The 24852-nt window shown below is 51.9% G+C and overlaps 1 protein-coding gene across 4 annotated transcripts in view; it reads left to right on the top strand.

The window, feature by feature from the left end:
- Window positions 1-12045: 12045 nt before the first annotated feature.
- LOC123360919 (serine/threonine-protein kinase pim-1-like) overlaps window positions 12046-24852 on the top strand; it is a 28273-nt gene continuing 15466 nt past the window's right edge. For 2 of the 4 annotated variants that reach the window (XM_045001285.1, XM_045001282.1), the window contains exons 1-2: window positions 19158-19252; window positions 19637-19731. The gene's annotated coding sequence lies outside the window, so the exon portion shown is untranslated. Of the gene's footprint in view, window positions 12762-19145; window positions 19253-19636; window positions 19732-24852 lie in introns of those variants that run through there. The other 2 variants (XM_045001284.1, XM_045001283.1) reach the window with 2 other exon arrangements.

The following is a 24852-nucleotide window of genomic DNA, read 5'->3' as shown; positions in this document are numbered from 1 at the left end:
TCGCCCTTCCCCCTTGGCCCCAGCCCAGGCCAGCTGGCTGCTACTCCTCAGGGCAGCGTGCTGGGGCTGGGACTAGGGTGGCCATGGCCAGCCTGTGGCCGGGACTTGAGGAGGCTGGGGGGCACCTGGGGATGCCCACCAAGTGCTTGCGAAGGAAGGGCTGGGGTGGGGGCTGTGTGCTGCCTGCCCGGCACTCGGGAGCTGGGGGGGCCGTGCACTGTCCGACCACCCAGCGTTTGGGGACTGGGGGTCACGGGTGGAGCGGGGGCATGTGTCCCCCACCGAGCATGCAACGGGAAGCCACAGGGGGGCGCTCTGGGCTCCGGTGGGGGAAGGGGGCCAGGAGGGGCAGGGCCGGCTGGGGGGATTGGATGCTCCATAAAGCAACCAATGGATCAGATCAATGGGCCAATCTAACCTGTATCGCCCCCCCCCCCAACATCAGATTAATTGGGCCATCTAGCCTGGTATCCCCCTCCCCACAAGAATATCAATGGGCCCATTTAGCCTGGAATACCCCACCCTACATGAGCTCAATGGGCCCATCTAACCTTGTTATCCCCACCTCATATCAGAGCAATGGGCCCATCTAATCTGATATCCCCCACCCCACAATAATATCAATGGGCCCATGTAGCCTGGTATCCCCCTCCCCACAACAATATCAATGGGCCCATCTAGCCTCGTATACCCCCCCCATTAAATCAATGGGCCCATCTAATCTGATACCCCCCACCCCACAATATCAATGGGCCCATGTAGCCTGGTATCCCTCTCCCCACAACAATATCAATGGGCCCATCTAGCCTCGTATCCCCCACTCCCCATCAAATCAACGGGCCTATCTAGCCTGGTATCTCCCTCCCCACATCGGATCAATGGGTCCATCTAGCCTGGTATCCCCCTCTCAAACATTAGATCAAGGTGGTCTGTGGGATGCACCCTTAAACAGCTGAAGTTGGTTAACATAATCAAGTTTTTGCTCGTTTGTTTTACATGTATCTTGTTTTTAGTAACCCACATGTAATACACAGATTAACTTAGTTCATCCCCAGTGTAATAGGGACCAAGTCTTCTATAACACAAGCTCTGCGTCTGGTCTGGTTTTTCCAGGTCTTTAGCACACATATGCCTGCTTTCGATCCTTTCGCAGTTGTTGCGCAGACAGTCCTTTTTGCAGAATTCATGCAAGTGCATTACTAACTATTGTAGAAGAAACGTAGTGCTTGACTGCTAAGAAGCACTGCAAGTCTGTAATGTTATATCCTTGGGGGGCAGCCGGTTTAGGAAGAAATCACTTGAGGCCAGACAGCAGACAGCTAACAAAACCACCATTTTATTTACAGACACAGAGAGCTCACTCAGCCGGCTGAAGCTGGCTGAGCTAACCCATAATAATCTAACTCAGTTGCCATAGCAACAAAAACCATGACAACCAAATACACACCATGTAAGAAAGCATATTGCTCTCCCCAGCTGAGCTCTCTCTTTCAGTAACAGAAGGGGCTGTGTCTGAGGCTGGGAGCCCAGTGCGGAGGCTGCTCCAGCATGGCCGGCAGCAGGGCAGTGCAGTGGGACCGGGGGTAGCATGGGGAGTGGGTGGCCCCTGTATAGAGAGGAAGTGTGGGCTGGAGGCATGGTCAAGATGGACACTGTCCTGATGGGAGAAGCAGGGGCCTATCTGCCTGGTTTGCCCTCTGCCCTGAGTCCCTGAGCTCCCTCACAGACCTGAGAGGGGGCTGCCCAAGGCTGTAGTGGGCCAGGGTGGACAAGTATCCCAGACAGTGAAAAGAAGAGCAGCCTCTCCTGCAGGGTCGGTGAAACTGAGGCAGGGAGTGGCTGGGCCCAGGGAGCTGAAAGAGGAGCTTGGGGCCTAGCTCTGGTGCAGATCTTGCAGCCCAGGCTACGCCCTGAGCGTGAGGGGACAGTCGCAGCTTGGGGTGGGTGGATCTGGTGGTTCAGATCTGGGGTCTGAGGTTGGAGGAATGGCTGGAGTTAGGGATCAGAAGTCTGTTTGGGTTTGGGGTGCAGGAGTGGAGCTGCGTCTTTGGGATGTATCGCATGTGGGGTAAAGAACTGGGTATTTGGGGACAGTCTTACTGTTGGGAGGGGTCTGTCCAGCTGTGGCACTGGGAGTCGGAGGTGGAGTAGTTGAGGGAATGGTTTGATGTTGACATTTTAGGCTGCGGGTAGGAGCTGGGGTTTGGGCTGCACTCCTGGCATTGCACCAGAGGGTCTTGTGTTTTTGTCTGAAAACCTGCTCCTCCTTTCACCTTTCCCTTTCAGATCTTCCTCGCTCAGCTTGTACACCTGGAAAAACAATCTGAGTCCCAAGAATTCCACTTGGGTGTCTGCAGGGCAAGGTGGGCCCTGAAATCCAGCAGCTGGGAGGCCACTTGCCGTGGTTTGTAGCCTCCCTCCCCTGCCTTCTTCTAGGAGGCAGCAGAGAGCACCTGACACTGCTGCAACGGGAGAGCGAAGCCGCCCAGGCCGAGGAGGAACGGCAAGGCAAGGAGTTGATGATAGATGCCTGGAGCCCTTGTCTCTCAGGTTTGCCTGCGGTCACAGTGCCTGAGTGACATGGTAAACCCACGGCTCGTTCTGCCAGCTGCAGTGTGGAAACCAGCCGCCGTGGAGCCCACGCAGAGTGCAGGGTCAGGCACGTGCAGGTAACACGATGGCCTTAAGGTGGAAAAGGCTGCTGTGAGGGAGAATGTCAGTCTGCCTACTGGCCCAGAAAGACCCTGCCTAAAGGCTGGGTAGATAGATCCATGGCCCAGTTCCTTTCTAGCACCTTGGGGAGAAAGGAGAGAAGATGTGGGCTGGAGAGATGAGGATTTTGGCTCAGGCCCAGTTGATGAGAAAAGCCCCTCCTGTAAGCAACGTCCCGCTTCCCCCACCCTGATTCCTCCTCCGTCCTGGCCTAAATGAACTTCCTATCGCCAACAGAAAGAGATCCTGTCCTCTAGTAAAGAGGTCCCCACCTCTTGGAGGCACATTTATGGTTCTCTGCCATTTCCAAGCCACCCTCTTCCTGTCATGGCAGAAACAGACGAAAGACAAGAGGCAGGAGATCATCTGGGAGAGGGAAGAGCTGCCTGGGTTCGTGGCAGGATTTGGGCCGGAGAAGTTCCTGCTGGAAGAGCTAGCCGGAGCCAGAGCCACTGTGAAGAGAAGGGATGAGGGTGACTCCAAACTCTCCTGGGAGATTTCCCTGTCCAACGAGAGGGGTGGAGAGAAGGGGCAGTAGCCACTGACCCAATCCCTGAGGGTCAGACTGTTTTATTGCCATGTGTGGCAAATTACCTGCCCCTCTGCTTGTTAGCTCAGTCCGTCCTAGCTTCAGAGGCACAGGCTAGGCACAAGGGAAAAAAAACCCTTCTCAATCTCACAAGGCCGGGCTGATTCCTTCTCAGCCAGCCTCCTAGTTCTAGTTTCTTTCCCCCCCCTGGGGAGAATGCCCTCCGTCCTGCAGCGAGTCTCAGAGTTCAGCTGTCCCTCCTTGCTGGCAGCTGCCCTGCTTCTCTCGTCCTCCTTCCCCCCTGGCTTCCTTGTCAGGGAGGGTTTAAAAAGGTCTCTAGCAACTGGGGCCGGCTGAACCTGATTAGTTTCTTCCCAACCCCTGCCCCAGCTGAACCTTATTTTGCTGGCTAAGCCTTCCTGGCTAATTGTTACCCCTCTCCAGGTAGCTAATTGGCCTGAATTTGCCACATATCCCCCCCCCCCCCGCTCAACACTACGGGGTTGGGCCACTTGGGTCGGAAAACAATGTACCCTCGACAGGCCATCCGCATTGCCATGTTGAGACCCGGACCGGTGCCGAACCGTGAAGTGGAAGGGCTGAAGCGACAGGAACCATCTCGTCACTCGCGCGTTCTTGTCCTTGTTCTGGTGCATCCATTGCAACGGGGCATGGTCCATGACCAGGGCAAATCTCCGTCCCAGTAAATAATAGCGGAGGCTTTCTACGGCCCACTTTACCGCCAGACATTCCTTCTCCACGATGGCGTACTTCCGTTCTCTAGGCAGGAGCTTTCTACTGAGGTAGAGGACGGGGTGTTCGTCGTCTCCGACCATTTGGGAAAGCACTGCCCCCAGGCCTACTTCCGAGGCGTCCGTCTGTAGGACGAACTCCTGCCCCCAGTCTGGGGCTACTAGGACAGGGTCCGTGCAGAGGGCCGTTCGTAGATCCACAAAAGCGGCTTCGGCCGCAGCAGACCATTTCACTATGTCCGGGCCCCGAGCCCTGGTCAGGTCCGTTAAGGGGCATGCCCTGGTGGCAAAGTGGGGAATGAACCGCCTATAGTACCCCACGAGTCCCAGGAACGCTTGGACCTGCTTCTTCCGCAGTGGCCGGGGCCACTTCAATATGGCGTCTAGCTTGTTGAGCTGGGGCCTCACCACGCCCCTCCCCACTACATACCCCAGGTATTTGGCTTCAGCTAACCCGATCGAACACTTGGAGGGGTTCGCGGTCAGCCCGGCCCTTCTCAGGGTATCTAATACTGCCTCTACCTTTCCGAGATGCGTCTCCCAGTCGGGGCTATATATGATGACATCATCAAGATAGGCAGCAGCGTACTCCCTATGGGTCCGTAACAGCTTATCCATTAGCCGCTGGAAGGTAGCGGGGGCCCCATGTAATCCAAAGGGAAAACGGTGTATTGATATAGTCCTTCCGGGGTTGCAAAGGCCGTCTTCTCCTTGTCGGTCTTCGCCAGGGGGATCTGCCAATAGCCCTTGGTAAGGTCCAGGGTAGACATGAACCGGGCCTTTCCTAATCTGTCGATCAGTTCGTCGATCCTGGGTAAGGGGTAGGCGTCAAACCGGGATACCTCGTTCAGCTTGCGGAAGTCGTTGCAGAACCTCATACTGCCGTCTGGCTTTGGCACCAGAACCACGGGACTGGACCACTGGCTATGAGACTCTTCAATAACCCCTAGGGCCAGCATCTTCCTGACCTCTTTCCGAATTTCCTCTCTTTTGGCCTCCGGGATCCGGTATGGCTTGACGTGCACCTTCACCCCGGGCTCTGTGAAGATGTGATGGTGCACTTCCGTAGTTCGACCGGGCTTCTCCGAGAACACGTCTTGGTTGCGTTCGACCAGGCTGACCGCCTCGGATCGCTGTTCTGGGGTCAGCTCCAGGGATATTCCCACCTGGTTGGGCCGATCGTCTTTAGGGGGTGGCGCCCCCAACCCCGTTACCAGGGTTTCTCTATCCTGCCAGGGTTTCAGCAGATTTATGTGATAGATCTGCTCCAGCTTCCGGCGACCTGGCTGCCGGACCTTGTAGTTAACTTCCCCTACCGCCTCAATTACCTCATAGGGTCCCTGCCATCTGGCCAGGAGCTTGCTCTCTGCCGTGGGTAGGAGCACCATCACCCGGTCCCCCACCTGGAACTTCCGGGCCTTTGCTTGACGGTTGTAGTAGGTCCGTTGTGCCCCTTGGGCCTTCTCCATGTGTTCGCGTACTAGGGGGGTGACCCTGGCGATTCGGTCTCTCATTTGTAGCACATGTTCCACAATGTTTCTCCCCGGGTTTGGCTGCTCTTCCCAGTCTTCTTTAGCCAGGTCCAGTATGCCCCTGGGGTGCCGACCATATAACAGCTCGAAGGGGGAGAATCCCGTGGAGGCCTGAGGTACTTCCCGGACGGCAAACAGCACGTATGGTAGCAGGGTGTCCCAGTCTTTTCCATCGCAGCTGATCACCTTCCGCAACATGTTTTTCAATGTCTTGTTAAAGCGCTCAACGAGGCCATCGGTCTGGGGGTGGTAGACCGACGTTCGGAGGGTCCGTATGTGGAGCAGGTCACACAAGTCCTTCATCAGCTTGGAAACAAAGGGGGTCCCTTGGTCTGTCAGGATCTCCCTAGGTATCCCTACTCTGGAGAATATCTGGACTAATTCTTTGGCTATGGACTTGGACAAGGTATTCCGCAGGGGGATGGCCTCGGGGTATCGGGTGGCATAATCCAATACTACTAGGATGTACCGATGGCCCCGGGCTGACTTTTCTAGTGGCCCCACTATGTCCATAGCTATACGCTCGAACGGGATCTCAATGATTGGTAGAGGGACCAGAGGGGCCCGCAAGCATGGTCGGGGCCCATGTAGTTGGCACTCCGGACAGGAGGAACAATACTGCCGGACGGCTGCATAAATGCCAGGCCAAAAAAACCTCTGTAGAACCCGGTCGAGGGTCTTATCCATCCCTAGATGGGCCCCGAACAGATGACTGTGGGCGAGGTCCATTACCGCCCTTTGATGCTTCCGGGGGCCAAGAGTTGTTCGATGACTCGCTCTTGGACCCGGACTACTCTATACAGCAAATCCTTTTTAATCATGTAATACGGTCCTGGTCCCTTAGCTCTTCCCTCCACCGGGACCCCGTTCACCTCGACTACTTCTTTAAAAATGTTATGGTATAGGGGATCATTGGCCTGATCCTGACCAAAAGTCCCACGTGCGGCCCCTATGGGCCCCATTTCGGGGGGGTCCTCCTCCCCCTCTCCCTCAGAGATAGCCTTCGGGGAACCCGGCCCAACAAATGGGCTGGAGTCGGCGGGCCTGGCCCCGCTGTCAGCTGCGCCCCTTCTTTCCCCCACCAATGTAGGCGTCAGGTACCGGGTCAGGATCCTCGTCCCCCTCCTTTTGTCGGCCCTCCGTTCCCTCCGAGGTTTCCTGGGCTTCCCCGGTGGGGAGAACACGTCCTGGCCAAACTCGTGGAAAGCGGGGAGAGGGTCCCCCATCTGGGCCGCCCCTGGGCCCCCAGGGTTCTCCCCCCCTTCCTCCTCTTTCCCGGGGAGTAGGCCATCAAATCCCGGGAAGTCCCGTCCGATAAGGACAGGGTAAGGGAGTTTCGGAACGACTCCTACCGTCACCTCGGTGGGGTTTCCGAGCACCTCAATGCGTACAGGGACGGTCGGGTAGTAGCCGACATCCCCATGTACACAGGATATTCCCGAGCACGGGGCCTGGGATAGTTGGCCCGGCTTGACCAGCTTCCCAGAGACCAGCGTAATCGCACTGCCTGAGTCTATTAATGCTGTGGTCCCTATCCCGTTCAGCTTAACGGGCCGAGTGTATCTATGAGGGACCATCGTGTCCCCGACCAGACTGATTAGCCCGCACGGTCCCCCTATTTCCCCTAGTTCGCACTGCATAGGCTCCCCAAGGTTAGGGCATTGGGCAGCAATGTGCCCTAGTTCACCACAGGCATAACATCGGTATCCCCCCTTGGGCAGCCCCCTATTTTTCGGGCTGCCGGGACACATTCCCGGAGCCCTTCTTCCCCAGTCCTCCAGTCTTTCCGGACCTGCCAGTGGTTCCTTCACCTCCTGCCTCCCCTCCATTTTCCGGCCCGGGGCTAGGGCGAACGGGGGCCTCGGCGTAGAGGCTGGCCTCTGATATTGGCGCCTCCCTCCCCCGGGGGTCTGAGATAGTTCTTGGGCTGCCAAGTGTCTCTCCACGAGAGCAACCAGATCATCATAAGAGGAGGGGTCGTTTTGGCAGACCCACCCGCGTATGTCCGGCGGCAACCCTCTCATGTATCTGTCCAATACCAGTAGTTCTAATACCTTCTCCGGACCATGGGCCTCGGGGCGGAGCCACTTCCGAGCAAGGTGTATCAGATCGAATAGCTGGGACCTCGGGGGTTTGTCCTCCCGGTACTTCCACTCGTGGAAGCGCTGGGCCCTTATGGCAGGCGTCAGGCCTGCCCTCGCCAGGATCTCCGCCTTCAGCCGAGAGTAATCCATGGCTGCTTCCGCAGGCATGTCAAAGTAGGCTTTCTGGGCCTCCCCGCATAGAAATGGAGCCAGCAGACCGGCCCACTGGTCCTGTGGCCAGGCCTCCCGCCCGGCCGTCCTCTCGAACGCGAGGAGATATGCCTCTACATCGTCCTCTGGTATCATCTTCTGCAAGTAGTTGCTTGCCCGTAGCGGTCGGGTCCCCTGGGCCCCCTGCGTCATCGTGGTCAGGGCCTTCAACTGATTCACTACCTCGGTCAGGTTTGCTCGATCTTGGGCTGCCTGGCTCATCAACAGCTGGTTGGTCTCCTGTTGCACCCGTACGGACTCCCGCTGGGCAGCCACCTGCACTCTGGTGGCCTCTTGTTGGGCCGCAGTGGCCTGCATCAGTGCCTTCAGCACATCCTCCATTTTAGAAGAAAAAAAAATTTTTTTTGTTTTTTGTTTTTTTTTGTGGTCTTCACCCTGCCCAGTTACGGCTTGCCATGGAGCCTCACTCACTGGGCGATCCCACCCCTGACACCACGTGTGGCAAATTACCTGCCCCTCTGCTTGTTAGCTCAGTCCGTCCTAGCTTCAGAGGCACAGGCTAGGCACAAGGGAAAAAAAACCCTTCTCAATCTCACAAGGCCGGGCTGATTCCTTCTCAGCCAGCCTCCTAGTTCTAGTTTCTTTTCCCCCCCTGGGGAGAATGCCCTCCGTCCTGCAGCGAGTCTCAGAGTTCAGCTGTCCCTCCTTGCTGGCAGCTGCCCTGCTTCTCTCGTCCTCCTTCCCCCCTGGCTTCCTTGTCAGGGAGGGTTTAAAAAGGTCTCTAGCAACTGGGGCCGGCTGAACCTGATTAGTTTCTTCCCAACCCCTGCCCCAGCTGAACCTTATTTTGCTGGCTAAGCCTTCCTGGCTAATTGTTACCCCTCTCCAGGTAGCTAATTGGCCTGAATTTGCCACACCATGATAATATGCAGCATTTCTATGGGAGCTTCTCAGCCCTAGTCCCCAAAGCATTTCACAAGGTGGGCTCAGAGGCATTATCCCTACGTTACAAAGCGGGAAAGCAAAGTTACTGTCACTCACTCAGCATGACAGTCCTTGTTGTCCAGTCAGGCAGCCAGATTGGACTCCATGGGGAAGGAATGTCCTCGTTTCCTCATGATACTTCGGTGCCACGTGGTAAAGGACAATTGTTTCCAATCTAATCCTGGCATCCTTTGGGGCTGAAAGCAATGCTACTGAAGCAGGGAGCGGTGTTCTATGAACAATTTGATGTAGGCCATAGCTCTCCATAGCTTTCTTCTCTGGGGTGAAAACCAACAGCTGGGTGCCTGCTATTTCGATCGCAGTTCTTGCCAAATCCTTCACCGTGCTAAAAGTACACTTCCCTGGAGTAGAATCATGTAGCAAACCACCCAAAATCTCAGCAGCGCTAGGCAGGAATAGCATCTGCAAACATGGCCAGTTTATTCCTTTAAACTGGTGGCACAGGTGCCAGTTAGGAACCAGACCTAAGCCTAGGTCACAGTCTCCGTTAGCTACCTGAGATGGGGGTTCTAAGCAAAAATAGTTATTTATTTTCCTGCAGCTCTCTCAGCTTCAACACTGGTTGTATTTCACACACCTTTGCAGTTCCTGCTGAGGGGTGACCGTGACATCACCAAAACCACCCTTTTCTTCCCTCCACGTTGCCATAGTTAGGGACAGCATTTCCCAAACCACCGGATTAGCTCGGAGATGACTTCAGGAGTAACCTCCTGTAGAGCTGAGACATACCAGGCTACAATCCAGACTAATGAGCAGCTCTATTACCCCTGCCCTGAAATCCTGGGTGCCTTACGATGCCTTGCTGAAGTAACTTCCACCTGGGCCACTCCCAAAGAGCCTTCCAGCAGGCAAGCCACACCCTGAGTCTCTGAGTGTAACTGCAGCCCACCAGCCACACTGGGGTTACACTCTGTCTCTCCCCAGCCCTGGTTCTACTACACGGTGACCCCCCAATACACCCCCAGTCCCAGACATGCAGCTCCTGGACAGTACAGGATCTCTGAAGGCCAATAAACCTTTAGGAGAATAATATGTACGATTATTTCAAATAGTTATTCAGAAACATCAGTTTAAACACACTGGCTTAGAAAGAGTTAGAGAGATTTTATATGCGTACAGGCATAACATAAACGAGAAATAACAATTATAATTGGCTACAAGAAAAACAAAGATAAAATGCTTACTAATGCATACTTAAGAAATTATCTTGGTTTCAAAGCCAATTTTTCTAAACACATGCTTCAGTAGTCTTCCTGACCCAACTCCCTAGGGCAGGACCTCTCCATAAAAGTTACCCAGTTGTGTCATTTTGTCTTCTCAGGTGTGGAGAATGCAATAGGCAGGAAGAGATGTGTTTTGTGGCTGTCTGCCCCTTCTGTCCCTGGGGGAACCTGGTGACTAACAATTGCTTTGCAGTGGGAAGAAAAGCTTAAATGTGATGCCCCAAATTCGTTTGGGCTACAGAACAGTGACTGAGGTCATGTCAGGTCTTGAGGAAATCTACTAAATTAACCTGCCTGCTATATAGGGGCTATTTTCTTTAATTTTAAAAATAATTATAATTTTCCATCAAGACAGCTAATACAAGTTAGCTAACTCCATGGAACAGCCTAGTGGACTCAAGACCCAGAGAGATTTAACGTCCTCCCTCCATCACTCCTCAGCTGCAGGGAGAGGGGTCACTGCACACCCAACTTACATGCATCTGGAACTCCCATACCCAGACACCCCCACCAAGCCTCACCCTGCACACCCAGAACCCCCCTGGCCCTCCATACCCAAACCCCATCCCATTGAACCTCAACCCCTGCATCTGGAGCTCCCCTGCCCCCAGATCCCAACCCCTGCACCCAGAACACCCCCCCTGAGCTCCCTGCACCACTGAGTCCCCACATCCACACCCCCATCCCACTGACCCCCAACTAACTGCACCCATACCCCCACCAAGCCCCACTCCCCCAGCACCCAGACCCCCCTGCTGAGACCCCCACACCCAGTCCCTTCCACTGAGCTCCAACCACTTTCATCTGGAAGCACTTGCAGAGTCCCATTACTGGAATCCCCCCCAACAAGTCTCTGTGCATCCAGATCCCCCCCCACATCTACACCCCCCCACATAGCTGCCTGCACCCAGATTGTCCCACACAGAATCCTCTCACCCCACAACTGGATCCCCCCACACTGAGCCCTCCACACTTGGTTCCTACTGGTTGAGCCTGCCTGCCCCACACCTGGTGGGCCCCAGGGTGTTTCTGGGGCAGGCCTTGTGCTGTGTCAGGGTTGGGTGCAGCCTCCTCACTGATTCCATGTCCCAGGGGTGGAGGGTGGGGTGGAGGGGTGGCCGCACTACCGAAGCAAAAAAAAATAAAAAAACCAAACCCCAGAGAAAACAGCAGCCACAGGGAGCTTGTGGAGGTCGGTGAAGGGCAGCACCTGCCCGCTCCCTCCGCCCGTGGGCAGCCAGGCGCTGTAGCCCACTCACAGCCGGGCGAGAGGGGCTCCCCCCGGCCTTGGGGTGCCTCTCCTGGCCGGGCAGGCTCCGAGAGGGCCGACACAGGCAGCACTGGCTGGGGTCTGTGACCTCTGCTCCGGGCCGGCATTGCAGCGGGGCTCGGCACAGTGCAAACGGCACCGGGATCAGTGGGGCCTGCCCCTCCGCTGCCGGCCGGGCCGCCACAGAACCCTCCCTCCAGTTCCCGCCGGGCTGCCACAGAACCATCCCTGGCACCGCTGCTGGCCGAGCCGCCGCCTACAATTCCCCTCCCTCCTTCCGGTGCCCAGGGGCTGCAGGAGGTGGTGGCTCAGCCGCTCTTTTAAAGGCGGCTCGGCCAGGCTGGGCTCAGAGCAGCACGGGAGACGGAGGCCGGTGCAGGCAGCGGGGAGTGGCGCATCCCGGGGAGCTCGGCGGCACGATGAGTGGCGGGGATCGCTAGTTCTTGCCCCGCCCCCCGGGCCAGGGTGCGTGTCCCTGCAGGGCTGGGCTGGCCGCCCCAAGATTGGCCGGAATGCCTCCCCTTTCAATGTGCCGCCCCAGGCACGTGCTTTCTTGTCTGGTGCCTGGAGCCGGCCCTGGCTGCAGGGTGATCTCCCACCTGTGTAAAGCCAGTGGCTTGTGCTCCCCCTGCCAGGCTGGAGCCTGCCCTGTGTGGATTCTCTGATGGCTAAGAAGCTGTGAGGGCCTACTGAACTTTTCCCCACACTCAACACACATGTTATTTCTCTCTCCCCTGGGGATTCTCGGCTGGGTCGTGGTTTCCTTGAAGCCTCTCTGAGTTCCCCTACAATTAACAGATTTTCCACCTTTCTGTGTTGGCTGGATTCCCTGCTGAGTCTCTGGCCTCTGTTGACTCTCACAGGCTTTTCCCTGCTCACATTTCCTGGACACGCCCCCTTTGTGTCTTTACAATAATGTCCCATGTGATTTGACTTGCTCATCATCTTCCTGCTGAGGCTTCTGCTCCAAGGTCTCGCTCACCCTCCCATCACCCGCTGGGACACAGAGAAAAAAAGTCAGAAACAGGAATGGAAAAGCAGAGAACAAATGGAAAGAACAGCTGGAGATGAAGACAAATGAGGGACTGAATTTCCCCAAACTCTTCCTCAAAGGGGAGGAGGGGATCAATTCTACATCCAGTGCCCTCTAAACACCCAGGGAGAAGGAAGTTCGGGGAGGACGCTACTGCCAGGAGACAGTCAGGATAGGTAGGAAGCCAAGAGCAATATCTGCCCTGAGGATATGACTATTGCTGCAGACAAGCCTGAACCAAGAGAGTTCACAAGGTCTTTGTTGGGAATCCCAGCTGTTTCCTTCTGGCACTGAGTTCATTTCATGATTCCTCACCTGTGTAGATGTCTCTCAGGCTCTCTCTTTCCTCTGAGCCCTGGAGATCTGGGGATAACAGCTCTGCCCAGCTGGGAGATATCAGGTTTGGAAACTGGAATCCCTGCCCACAGAAAAGAAGACAAGTGAGATCAGGTGAATTCATTTGTCACACACAAAAGAAGTTCTGTTATTTTAACCCCTTCTCATTTGAAAGCAGGAAAATCCTGGGGCCAGCTGCTCAAGGGTGCAGGAAACTCCTCTGAGGGATTTAACTTTGCCCAAGTCTACTGGGAACACTCACAATCCAAGGGGTTCCTAAAACCCAGAGCAGCTCACTGCATGTCCCAGAAAGGGAAGACTCAAGCCAGAGAGGACGGCCTCCAGGAACTGCTCCTTACTGAGAGAGAGAGGCCCAGAGGCACCACAGGAGTGGGAAAGGCACAAGGCCTGACAGCTGATGGAGGGGACACTCCTTTGTCTTTCCTTGCCCATATGTTTACATTCAATTTCTCAGATTAGAAGCTGATTTGGGCAGAGATTTTACTACAACCTAATCAAGGCTTTTAGGGTGCTACTGCAATACCAATCATTAATGAGAGAAGGTTTTGTAATCTGGACTGACCAGGATCTTGTGCACAGTGGACTGCTATGAAGCCAATTATAGCGTTATCATTATCACAGTGTGCTGTGCCAGTCCCAGGCATCCCAAAATCACTAATCTAGCCCCACCCCCATCATGAGATTCTTTTTAAAACAATAAACTCTGGGAAGAGGCTGCAGAGACCTGAGGTGAGAGTGGCTCTGGTGGGATGAAAGAGGCAGGATGGAGTTGGAGGGGCGGGGCTGCGAGAGGAGGTGGGGCCTAGGCCGGTGTCAGAACTTTAAGTGGGGGCCTAGGAAGAGTAGGGCAAAGGGGGCGTTGAAGTCTGGGAGGGAACCGGGTGGCACTGCAGGGACAGTACTGAGTGGTGTGCAGGGGGCATGTCAGTTGATTGGGCTGTGGGGGCCATATGGAAATGTGGGACAAATGGGCAAGAGCTGGGTGAGGCCTGATGGGAAGAAATGAAGTGGAGAGGAGGAGCCATGGTGTGATGACCCACAAGTGGCCAGCAGAACAGAGCTCCTCCTCTCTGCTGCACTTTCTGCCAGTTTTTCTCCTCTCCCCTTCACATCTCTGCTCACTCCCCTCTAGTTGACCATCCCTGTTTGCCATCCAGGTGCCCCCCCCAAACACACATACAGCCCTTTGTCCCTTGCTGTGTCTCCCAGCACGGTTGCTTATTCCACCTTGGCTCCCCGCAGTGCTGCTGCATTGTGACCGGGGGAAACCAAGAGTGATGGTTTGGGAGGATGTGGAGAGGGAGTGAGGGGTGCGTGTGGAGAGGAGGGGAATGTTTTGGGTGGAGAGGCTTGCTGGGAAGAACGAGGGGCGAACAGATGGTGCCTTGGGGGTCTAGGCAGCGCGCTTGTCGGCACTCGAAGGGCTCTTCATCCTCTGCTGCCTTGACTCCCGAGTGCATTGCGCTGGCAGTACTGTGGGGAACCCCGGTACATCACTGCCTCTGCACAGAAGCACTTGGCTCCTCTGGCTCTGCGCAGCATGGTGGGCCAGAAAGCAGAGGATGGGCTTCCCCTTTTCCTTCCCACCTAAGTCTCCCTGCTCAGTGTCAGATCCCTGCACCCCAGCTCACCCCTATAAATCTCCACACCCCTCATGCACCCCAAAGCTTCCTTCACTGGCCCTGCCCCCTGATCCCCTCGTTGCCACACATGGGCTTCTCCAGAGCCCACCCCCATGTTCCCTGCCTTCCCACGGGCTGTGTGAGGAGGAGAGCTAGTGAGTCAGGGAGCGAGGCTAGCAGCAGCCCAGAAAACAGAAGCAGTTGAAAGAACTTGTCCCAGTGTTGACAGCGCTGCAGCATTTAAAGCGTAGACATATCTTGACTCAAAGAGGGAGGGAACAAAGAGATGCACCCACACATCACCAAAGCTCAAATGCTTCCAGAGTGCCAAAACTCAGTGTCCCCTACACTGTCCCACATTCTGACAGCTCCAACTGGCCCCTCCTCCACTGTGGAAACCTCTAATTTCCCCCTCTGCCAACATCAGCTATACAATTAGGTTTTTGCCATACAAATATCTGCAGCACGTTGAAAATGTAGGGGCAGTGTAAATTCATTCAACACCACACACTGCACATTGTATTAGTCAGTCAGAAAACTCCATTTTTAGACTTACCAAAAGGTGCCATAGATGCTTGAGTTTGTGACACCAGAGAATCACAGAAACCAGGGACACTTGCAACATAATTTAGATCTAGTTGCTAGAGAGTAGGTGGGCTTTTCACATGCAGCTGCAATGTGGTTCTTTTCAAAACTAGAATAGGATTATTTAAGCAGTCGGCCGGGGCATTTTGACGTTAACCCTTTGGAAACAATGGCTAGATGATATAAACACTCAGTGACTTTCTCCTCTTATTCTGGTCCCCACTCTGGTTTCTCTCTCTCCCTTCTGATCTTGGCTTCCCTTTAACACTTTCCTATTCACTACATGAGATTTGCACAGCACTTTATCCACATACAAACTCTATCATTCCTAAGTATTGGTGATATGTTTCTTAGAGTCAGACGTTCCTCATCCTACCTTCAATCTTATGTCCCCCATCATAACTCTTTCCTTCTGCTTCTATGCTCCATGAGCACCTCACCCTCCAAACCCTTTGGTCGTCTCCATATCCTGTAGTGTTTTGTGCAACTTCAAGGCTCTACACTCTTTTCTCCAGTTCTTCACCCCATAGGTGCATTAAATATTTGTTGTGACAACCCAAAGTTCCTGTGAACCTCCCTTCCTGGCTTCCTAGAGGAAAACATACCATTTTAATCACTCCCTAGTTTATCTTTCCATAAACTAATCTTTCTTCTCTGATGAGTGCACTTTACATGACAGTTCTTACCATAAAATACTTCGGTGTCAGTGGCACTTCCAGTTTCCTGCTCTAAAATAAACCACGTTGCACACCACATTATTGGATTCTCAGCCTGTGGTCCATGGACCATTGGTATTGTATGGAGAGTTGGTTGGTCACATGGTGCTGGCCTTTCCTAGTCTCTAGCTATTAGATCAAATTAGAAACAGCTAAACAGCCAGCCAAATACATTCTTAATATTACACTTCCACATTACACAGGGATGTCAGGCAGTTATGAATGGGAAGTGGAGGGGATCCACATGCCAGTGACTGGGAAAGGAGATGTGCATGAGGCACTCTCTGTCAAGTTGTGGTCCACACAAAGACCTCAACTGAGGACCCCTGACTCATAGGGTGTCACTAATGTAATATATTGTACCCAGCAGTTCCCAGGATCTGTTAGGAAAATCTTCTCTTCATTAGCATGCAGGAGTGCCCTAGCGCAAATCACTACCAAAGCTAGCAGATGTCATTGTCCTTTGTTAATGTTTGTAAACTCTCCGAAGATATAAGGCACTTTCTAAATGCTAAGTGTTGTTATGTTATTGCCGGCAGACACACAAACCACTGACATTGGAGCCTTCCAGGGGGTTTCTCTACGGCCGGGAATTCGTAATAGATTGAATGCTAAGAATAAAGCTTTTAGTATGAAATAAGACTTACGTGTCTCTCACATCAGTAGCACATCCCCTTTCTGAATCCTTTCTAGAAGAACTGACAGAATAGGCACTCCGCTACCTTTCCCCCGCAGTATCTTCCTGATAATCAGGGATTATAATGTACTTATTTGCCCTGCAACAGTGAGCCATCACTCAGAGTTTAGGGCCTGATTTTCCATTGGTCTATGCCTTGTGTAGTTATTTACACTAGTGAAAAGCAGGTGTAAACCTCAACCACTCAGATCTGGTGGCATCTTAACCCCCCTTGCACGGGTATAAATGACTGCACAAGGCAGAGAGCAATGGCAAATCAGGCACTTAGTTAGTAGTCAGTGTTCACAGGAAGCTGACTGAGGCATCACTAGGTCATGTAGTGAAGAATCACCAGCACAGACAGGGTTCTCCTAGCTCCCCTAACTTCGTTCTAAGCAACAGGGACAACATTTTCCTGTAGTGGTTTATACCATTTACACCTAAATCCACATTTACGCAGCTAAACAGAAGTGGCTTCTTCAACTCTGAAAAACAGACCACTTATTTCAGTGCCTGACTGAAGAGCCTTGCATTTGAAAATGTTGTTATACAGGGCTGCAGTTTCATTGCAGTGTGTCGGAACCTGCAGTGGTGCCCTGTTCTCACCATCATCAAGGCTAGAATTCAAATTCAAGAACCTAGTGGCAGACTCCAACACTTCAAAAAGATCTCACAAAACTAAGTGATTGGTCAACAAAATGGCAAATGAAATTTAATGTGGATAAATGTAAAGTAATGCACATTGGAAAAAATAACTCCAACTATACATACAATATGATGGGGGCTAATTTAGCTACAACGAGTCAGGAAAGAGATCTTGGAGTTATCGTGGATAGTTCTCTGAAGATGTCCACGCAGTGTGCAGAGGCGGTCAAAAAAACAAACAGGATGTTAGGAATCATTAAAAAGGGGATAGAGAATAAGTCTGAGAATATATTATTGCCCTTATATAAATCCATGGTACGTCCACATCTCGAATACTGTGTACAGATGTGGTCTCCTCATCTCAAAAAAGATACTCTAGCACTAGAAAAGGTTCAGAAAAGGGCAACTAAAATGATTAGGGGTTTGGAGAGGGTCCCATACGAGGAAAGATTAAAGAGGCTAGGACTCTTCAGCTTGAAAAAGAGAAGACTAAGAGGGGATATGATAGAGGTACATAAAATCATGAGTGATGTTGAGAAAGTGGCTAAGGAAAAGTTATTTACTTATTCCCATAATACAAGAACTAGGGGTCACCAAATGAAATTAATAGGCAGCAGGTTTAAAACAAATAAAAGGAAGTTCTTCTTCACGCAGCGCACAGTCAACTTGTGGAACTCCTTACCTGAGGAGGTTGTGAAGGCTAGGACTATAACAATGTTTAAAAGGGGACTGGATAAATTCATGGTGGCTAAGTCCATAAATGGCTATTAGCCAGGATGGGTAAGGAATGGTGTCCCTAGCCTCTGTTTGTCAGAGGATGGAGATGGATGGCAGGAGAGAGATCACTTGATCATTGCCTGTTAGGTTCACTCCCTCTGGGGCACCTGGCATTGGCCACTGTCGGTAGACAGATACTGGGCTAGATGGACCTTTGGTCTGACCCGGTACGGCCGTTCTTATGTTCACTGTTCACTACACAACTCTCATTTGCTGCTATGAGACACTCCAGAACCTGCAAGGCCTGACCCAAAGCCCACTGAAATCTTCTGTGGATGAGGGCCATAGCGAAGGTACACGAGTACTTATAGCACTGGGACGACCCCCAGTCTGATCCAAACGAGTCAAATTACAAATCCCATACTGATTAGTTTGGAATGATTTGTCATATTCATTACGTTCTAATTGTTCTGCAATCAGCTGAAAATGCTGACTAATGGTGGTTACTACACATCAGCCCTAATACACCTACTACATTATTCACCGTATCACCTCAGTTTCCCCCATTTCTCACGTAACTCCTAACCGAAGTTCATGCATATGGTATCAACTAACAGAGCCCATCAGCAGAGATTCCTCTTCTCTGGCAGGGTAGCGCAATTAAAACACCCACGATAGTAAGTGTACAGGAGTAAAGACGTAAGTTTTAATATTCAGTTGAGTCTCCAGTGCTCTAGTAACTGCACTATTTCAGGTTAGCTTTACCACTCAGGCTGCTATTCTGTCATATCTCCAAAGCTAAGCAGGCTGGAGCCAAGGCTGCACCCGGGGGGGGGGGCGGGTCTGCTCACTGCAGCCCCCCTCACTGCTGCACCCTGGGGGGGTCTGGTCACTGCAGCCCCCTCCCTGCTGCTCCCTGATTGGGGGGGTCTGCTCACTGCACCCCCCTCCCTGCTGCACCCTGAGGGGTCTGGTCACTGCAGCCCCCTGCTGCTCCCTGCTGGGGGGGCTGCTCACTGCACGCCCCTCCCTGCTGCACCCTGAGGGGTCTGGTCACAGCAGCCCCCTGCTGCACCCTGATTGGGGGGGGGTCTGCTCACTGCACCCCCCCTCACTGCTGCACCCTGGGGGGGTCTGCTCACTGCACCCCCCCTCCCTGCTGCACCCTGAGGGGTCTGGTCACTGCAGCCCCCTGCTGCTCCCTGCTGGGGGGGGGGGCTGGTCACTGCACCCCCCTCCCTGCTGCACCCTGAGGGGTCTGGTCACTGCAGCCCCCTGCTGCTCTCTGCTGGGGGGGACTGGTCACTGCAGCCCCCTCCCTGCTGCACCCTGGGGGGTCTGGTCACTGCAGCCCCCTGCTGCTCCCTGCGGGGGGGGGGTCTGGTCACTGCAGCCCCCTCCCTGCTACACCCTGGGGGCGTCTGGACACTGCAAGCAGCCCCCACCCTTGCACTCAAACACGGGGGGGGGGGGTCTTCTTTCGCTCCGATTGGTCAGGGCTCTGTCTCCTCTTCCTATTGGCTGTGTCGGGAGGGGCGGAGCTTCCCGGGGGCGTCACGTGGCCGCGAGGCGTCCGGGAGGAGGCTGCTGAGTAGCACGTGGCGCAGCCTGGAGCACGAGCGGGTAAAGCGGGGGGGCGAGATCCCTAAATACCCCCGCCCCCTCCCCAAATACTCCCGGTCCCCCTCTTCTAGCCCCCGCCTCCAAATACCCCCCGCCCCCCCAACACCTCCCACTCCCCTCCTCTAGCCCCCACCGCCCCTCCTCTAGCCCCCAGTCCTGCGTCTGCCCCCCAACACCTCCCCTGACCCCCCAGCACTCCCTCCAGACCCTCCCCAGTACCATGAACCCGCCACTTCCTCCATTTGTAGAGCCCTCCCCAACACCTCCCCTGACCCCCCAGCACTCCCTCCAGACCCTCCCCAGTACCATGAACCCGCCACTTCCTCCATTTGTAGAGCTCTCCCCAACACCTCCCCTGATCTCTAACATCCTGTCCTGTTACAGTTACAGGCCCCCCCAAGCATTTCAAGTGGAGGTGCAGACCGCGGTGGACATCTCAGACATGCTCTGCAGACCCCCAGGGAGCCATGTACCATAGGGTGAAAACCACTGTCCTAGACTCCCCCAAACATCTACCCCAGCTCCTCTGTCCTGTAGACCTCCTGCCCACCCCCTCGTTCCTCATCTAGCCTTCGGAGATTAAAGGTGTCTCGTGACTCTGGGGCTTCTGCCATCACCCCTGGTGGTTTGAGGACAGGCTGGCCCATGGCAGGGATCCCCCAGTACAGTTTAACCAGCCGAGACTGAGGTGGAAAGAGGGGGGTGGGGAGTGGACCCTGTTAGTAAGCGGGGGAGCCATGGTGGGTGAGTGGGGCAGGTTGGGGGGGGGGGAAGCTGGACATCATGGCGCAGTGTGGGGTTGGTAGTGTCAGTAGCAAGGGCTGGGGTTGGATGGATGGTGTGGCATAGTGTAGGGTGAGGGTCTGTCTGGCTAGGAAGTAATAAGTCAGTTTTAGAATACAGACATCAAGAGCCAAATTCTGAATGGCTGTGTCCTGTACACACCTTCCCAGAAAACGGCTCCATAGGGTGTGTGCCCAGCTCCCTCCCCTGAATGTGAAGGGCCCGTGCAACGGGAAAGCTGAAAGAACAGACCGGTCTCTAAGGAGTGAAGGGAGGTCTCATTATGCGTGTGTAGCTGAAGTTGCATAACTTAGATCAGTTCCCCTTCTCCCCCCACCCAGTGTAGACCAGGCCATAGAGAATTGCCAGTTTAGGCCCACAAGGTGGCCAGCTGACTGGTTGTCCCTTTCATGGCTTTAATACCTCAGGCAAAACAATAACCCCCTCTGAGCTCATCAGTGTCACCCTGGATATACCTTGGTGCCCCTACACAATGGCTGGTTTTCCGTGCTATTTCCCCTCAGAGTCCGAGTCCTACTCAGAAATCTGTAGACACAACCTACTTGTATTAACTAAAGTGACAGCTCAGTGGCCCTGTATTCTTCCCTTTTTTTCCTTAAAAGGGACAAAAATAGTTTTGTTTCCATTAACTCCTCCTACTCTCTCTTTCACATTGAATTCCTAGCAATTGCCTGAGGTTTTCCCCCCCCCAAAACATGAAGTGTCATGTTGTAACTGTATTACTTTTAAATGCTCTATTACTGTTTATTTTTTAAAACCAAACTCAAAGAGCAGCCTAGTGAGCCACATTATCTGGTTGCCGATAGAGCGCCCTGGTTAGGATTTGCTGTGTATTGCTCTTGTATATGTACATAGCTTCAGATTTCAGGGACTGAAGTTTGAGGTTTTGGATTTGGGTTTTGAACCAAGTTCTCTTTGCTAATCTGTATATTATGGGGGCAAAGAATAAACTAGTATTTCTGATTGAACTGTCTTCAGACTTTCCAGAAGACAAACTTTTTATTTTTATTTTCCCATTTTAGATCTGTTGAGATGAGATTATTGATTGTTGTCAACAGGTAATACAGGTTCATCATGAGACAGGACCGTCTTTGTAGAGTTAGTCATCAAGAGAGCTAATTGTTAAAGCAACATCATGAAAAGTATTGATGAAATATTTTATGCACGAATGCACATTGGGCAATGGACTTCCCTTATCTTGTGATTGGAATTCTTAGTCTGCGCTGAACATGTGAAAAGTAATATTCAGCCTTTTGCAGTGCTGGATGGGACAGCATAAGGATAGGTTACCCGAGAAAATAGAGAGGAAAATGTTGAAGTGCTTAAGTAGGACCATCTTCAAAGATGTCCTATACCTTAAAGTGACACCATTAACTTAAAACTCACCTTCTGTCTGAATTTACAACTGTTTACAGTTGTTGCAAATAAAATTATTGTACTGAGAGACTATTGAAAAAATACTGTTTTCTGTTTGCTTGCCTTGACTATTCAAAAAGTGACATCAAATATACAATTTCATTTTAATTATAATACTCCCTATCTCTTCTATAGCACTTTACCTCAGTAGATCTCAAAGCCCTTTACAGAGGAGAACAGTATCTTTATCTCTGTTTTACATATGGGGAAACTGAGGCACAGAGAGGGGGACATGATTTGCCCAAGATCATCCACCAGCCCCTCAGCAGAGCCAGGACTAGAACCCAGATTGCCCTGAGCCCCAATGTAATGCTTTAACTGCTAGGCCATATAGTCAGTTTCTTCTGTTGTTTGTGTGAGTCTTTCACAGAGCCATGGGAAAAAGAAAAACACCTTTAAAAACAGGAATATGCAACTGTAAACCCATTAATTTTGGCATGGAGATTCAGGGCCAGGGTAGTGTATAAAACTTATTTGAACCTGTTTTTTAAAAAATTGGTAGATTTCAAATTGACAGTGTCCCTTTAACAAATATATGGTTCTAGAGCTGGGACCAGGGAGTGCACTTCGAGAACTGCCAAGAATGATGCTGTTAAGGGGGGAATGTGTAGAACTTTTGACAGTGGTTGAAAGTTTAAAAAAAAAAGAGAACATTTCTAAAGATAAAATATAAAGCATTTGTTTAAAAGGGAAAGTGTTTCTCATTTGTATGGGTCACGCTGGAATTAACTAATGTAAGAATAAGTTGCTAATTACCATGGCAATTCAGTTGAGCTGAATATCACATACTGATTGTTACAGTGTGTTTCTAGAATTGTTTCCAAAATGCATAAATACATGCTTATGATGAAGCAGATCTAAACATTTTAAAGACAGAGTGGAGCTAATTTTGTAAATAGTTCTTAAATATGTGCCTATATGAGCTGTAAGAGTTGCTCTGAATTGCTTGTTAGATCTGACTTGCTGTGAGTTAGAGGCATTATGTCCGTGTATTGGGTAGCTTGCCTGCCTGGGTTGCTACAAGGTTCATTATACTGCTAGGGCTCTCGGTGTTATTGATGGATATTCATGTGCACTGAACCTGAACTGGTTGTCTGAGTGTTGCCTGTTACTGGAATTGTGTTTATTCTTAACACTGTTTGCAATATTTAATTGCTCCCTAGTAAAAATAATTGCAATTTGAATTTGCTCATACAGTAGAGTAGGGACTGTTAAAATACGGACCTGGCAGATAGGCTACGAATTTATTCTTCTCTCTTATTAGGCATTACACATTAGGGTTCTGAATCAAAATATAAAAATCTAGAATAATACATTTTATCGACAGCATAATTACAATGGACTTAAATTGCAGCAAGGATGGTTCAGGTTGGACATTAGGAAAAACTTCCTAACTGTCAGGGTGGTTAAGCAGTGGAATAAATTGCCTAGGGAGGTTGTGGAATCTCCATCATTGGAGATTTTTAAGGCAGGTTAGACAAACACCTGTCAGGGATGGTCTAGATAATATTTAATCCTGCCTTGGGTGCAGGGGACCGGACTAGATGACCTCTCGAGTTTCCTTCCCGTCCTATGATTCGATGTGTTGGCAGGAGACTACCTCATACATATCACAAGCACAACTATTTATGAAGCCACCTGTTCCATTTGGAACATTGTCTCCACACCTTGCCAGATAAGGCTCAAATCCTGTCTTGACTGGTGATGCCTACACAGTGTTTGTAGTGCCTAGGAACCAGCAGCATGCTTAGCTTGGGGCATCTTGCTGCCTCAGGCCAGGCTGGGTTTTGGAGGGCTGTTACCTTTCCTCTGAGCAAGGGCAGCATGCCCTCAGGTATCTTTATCAGTCAGTGCTCATGCTCATTACAGCAAGTTCACTCACCTACTCCACTTCTAACCACACATCTGTTCAATGATCCAAGAAGCCATGCCTCAGTCAGACCTTGGTGCACGCTCTCCTTCACAGAGCATAGGTGCTGGCACGTTCTCGCATATTGTGATGGCCTGGGCCTGTTCTTCTTGTGTGTTGCAGCGCCTTCCTCCTCTCTTCATTGCATGTACACTTGTGCAGCCAAGGTTTACACTGTATTGCAGTATCTTTTTATTAGATAAATATTGTACCGTCTCTCCCCAAAATAGCCGTACCTGGGTGCCTGTAAGTTAGAAATGTAATCACCTAGACGAATGATCTTCTTTTCAGCTGTGCTGAGCATCCACAAATTCCACGCAGTCAATGACAGCTGGTTTTTCCTCTTTGAAAATCAGCTGATTTCTAGTTGGGTGTCTAAATACGGATTTAAGAGTTTAACTTCCGGCTCCCAGGAATGAAAATTTGCCCTCTTCCTTTAAATATGGGAGCAGAGACTACGGCAGCAATGAAAAGGGGATGTTCTGTGGGCTGGGACCTGTCTCCAGATCTTTAACAAATTGGAACTATTACCCGCTAGTGGACAGCTGAAGTTGTGAAAAATACAACCTCAGGGTGGTTTATGGGGAAATATACTTGAAAGACGTGTCTAGAAGTAGGACATGTACAATAAAGATGATACTTTTCTTTTGTATTGCAGTAGCCCCGGTCTTGCAGCAGGGACCAGTTGCTCTAGGCACTGTACTACCACAGAACAATCTAAATGTAGCTGTACATGTCAGTCGGAAGGGTGATTCCAGCTCTCATCGGCATCACTCACTTTCATTTACCTGGTGGGCTAACAGTATTAGTGAAGACCTGGCTGCATGGTCCCTGGCGTGGGCTGGCAACGTGAGTATGTACCCAGGGTTCTGGTTGGACTTGCAGAGCCTGCGCTGCCATTTCTTCACTGCTGTTTTTAGCTGTGCTAGCTCAATGGACACTAGCATGAGAGTATGCCTGGGAGAGCTGCAGCCACACCTCCATTTGCAGCGTACACAGCGCCTACGTAAAAAACAATTCTGCTGCTAGATGGTGCAGTTCTTCCCTGCCAGGCATTTCCTGAGGTTTGGTCCAGTCTCTTTCAAATCATCTCCAGAGCTGGCGCTTCCACACGGCTTCCCTTGGCAGGTTATTCTGTACTCTAATAGGTGTCCATGTTAGGAAGCTAGTCTGATTTGGGGCCACGTTTTGCCCACTGTTGGTAAGTTCAGAAGCAGTTGTGCCATGAATCTGACAGCAGACTTTGTCCCATTGGGCTCACATAATTTATTTGCTATCAAGGGACAAAAGCATCTTGAATTGGAGGGCAAAGCGGCATGAACTCCAATTGCCACACGTATTTTCTGGGATTTGTTCTCGTGCTACTCACAATGTCAAATGTTGAGAAAAATCTGTCACGGAAATATTGGAGAGGACGTTTAAACCTCGGGCGTCTGCTCTGGCAAGACCTTTTCCCTTTCAGAAAGAGGCT

Source organism: Mauremys mutica, unplaced genomic scaffold, assembly GCF_020497125.1.
Source record: "Mauremys mutica isolate MM-2020 ecotype Southern unplaced genomic scaffold, ASM2049712v1 Super-Scaffold_100331, whole genome shotgun sequence".
Lineage (NCBI taxonomy): Eukaryota > Metazoa > Chordata > Testudines > Geoemydidae > Mauremys > Mauremys mutica.
This window is presented reverse-complemented; position numbering and strand designations above follow the sequence as displayed.